At 45.0% G+C, this 2220-nt stretch overlaps 1 non-coding gene across 1 annotated transcript; it reads right to left on the reverse strand.

The window, feature by feature from the left end:
• Positions 1-309: 309 nt before the first annotated feature.
• Positions 310-393, reverse strand: Trnas-gga (transfer RNA serine (anticodon GGA)). Its single transcript is given in 2 exon segments — positions 310-344; positions 354-393. It is a non-coding gene; the product is annotated as a tRNA-Ser (tRNA).
• Between the last annotated feature and the right edge of the window lie 1827 nt (positions 394-2220).

Here is a 2220-nt window from a genome sequence, read left to right on the forward strand (position 1 = left end):
GCAGTCAGGGAGATGTACTTCCTGTTTCTTCCTTTTATCATCGGGATAGTATTGCTAAATTATGTGCAGAACTTCAGGATTTGTTGCCTGAGGATTTACGCAAAGCAAATAATTTTCCTGCCCATGTCACAATGACAGCCAATTCACAGTCACGGTTGTTAGAGCTCGTCCTGTCCCTAGGGCTCATCGAGAACAAAAAAATGGTTCAAATGGCTCTGAGCACTATGGGACTCAACTGCTGTGGTCATAAGTCCCCTAGAACTTAGAACTACTTAAACCTAACTAACCTAAGGACATCACACACATCCATGCCGGAGGCAGGATTCGAACCTGCGACCGTAGCGGTCGTGCGGTTCCAGACTGTAGCGCCTTTAACCGCTCGGCCACTCCGGCCGGCCATCGAGAACAGGTGGCTCAGAAACTTACTGCTTCGCAAGACAGTGGGGTCTTAGAATCTATTATTGCCAGTCAGTGGACGTCTCCTTTTGTTATTCTAAAGAGGCCCTCCGGCAGACTACGGTTGTAAGCCGATTTTAAGAAAACTGTGATCCTCAAACAGTCACTGACAGTTATCCCTTGTCGCGGCCGGAAAAACTGGTTGCTACTGTCCCAACACTGATTTGCGCTACGCTTGCTTACAAATACCTCTGTATGAGCAATCGATAGAAGTCTTTCTCGGTAACATTCATCTCGGTCTCTTCACAGTTTTGAGACTGCCGTTTGGCACTCCTCCCCCCCCCCTCTCCACCCCCCCTCTCCAACTCCCCCCTCCCCCTTCTGCCGCTCTGTATTTCAGCGATTTCTGGAACAGCTGACTGCAAAAGTTCCTTTTTGTTCTAATTATTCAGATGAAATCGTCGTCTCAAGTCGCACTCCTGAAGAACACATTAGTAATATTCGCACTCAGTTTCAAGTGGTGTCTGCAGCTGGTCTCAAACAAACTCGTGTTCCTTCAGACTAAACTTGGCTACTTAGGACACGTCATTAATAGACAGGATGTTCAGCAATTGCAATCACATTTGCTTGGTATCCATGACCTTCCACCTCCACGCAGTATGCTGGATTTGCAATGTGTGCAAGAAAAGCTCACTTATTACATCCGATATATTCCTAACGCTGCTTAAATAGCGGCTCCCTTGCATCGTTTGCGAAAGAAGAATGTTCCTTTTGTTTGGTCGAAGAGTGTTAGTCCGCTTTCCAGACGTCTAAAGGTGGTATGCTCAGTGATCGACTGATATAGCAAAACCCGTATTCTAGGCTATGGATGCTTGCACTTACGGCATCAGTTTAGTTTTGTCGCATAAATCTGGCTCTATTGATAGGACGATTTCCTTTGCTTCGAAGTTATTGAACAAAGCTCAGTGTAACTATTCGCAAATTGGAAAGGAGGCTCTCTCCGTTGCCTTTGGTGTCACTAACATTCTCCAATATCTTTTTGGCAGAAAATTTTTCTTGGTAACTGAACGTAGACTTCTACAATCTTTGTTTAGCCTTCTCAGTCAGTTCTAACTCGCACAGTGAAGACACTTCAACGGTCTTCTTTTGTCGAAATGCCAATATGATATTGTGTATCGTCCCTGTTCTATGCATGTCAACGCAGATGCTTTGCAAAGCTTTCCGCTTAATCACCGGGAAATTGCACGGGTCACAGCAGCGGATCTTGATTTGCAGAATCTGTTGCACGACATCCGCACTGGTTGGCAGCATTCAGACAAACAAATTCGTAGGTCTTAGGTTCACCGATATTTTGCCCGTCGTCACGTGATTGCAGTTCACCAAGGTGTCATTTTTCTTCGCATCGATAATGACCAGTCACGTACTGTGGTTCCTCAGGCTCTCCAGCCTGACATACTTCGTTTGCTATTCACCCAATGTAACGTAGAAAATTATTACAGGTTGTCATCTTGCACTGAAAGCGTAACTTGCCGTGGAGCTGGAAGGAGAGCAAGTTTTGGTTCTCATGTTGGTACAGCTGACACTGGCTGCTGGGCCGAGCGAGCCTTGTACTTGCACAACGCTGCGTGCCATTTGTTACACACACTGTCTATGTATCTGAAGAAGTACCATAAAATTTTAATCGAACTTTTTCATACTTGGTATACCAAATTCTATGGATAAAACAACCATGATGTTAAAAAATCAAGACAATAATTTCAGTACTTTCGGATTTTACCTAAACACATAATAACCGTGGTACAGCACCAGCAACCAAGAGGACAG

Source organism: Schistocerca cancellata, chromosome 1, assembly GCF_023864275.1.
Source record: "Schistocerca cancellata isolate TAMUIC-IGC-003103 chromosome 1, iqSchCanc2.1, whole genome shotgun sequence".
NCBI classification, from domain to species: domain Eukaryota; kingdom Metazoa; phylum Arthropoda; class Insecta; order Orthoptera; family Acrididae; genus Schistocerca; species Schistocerca cancellata.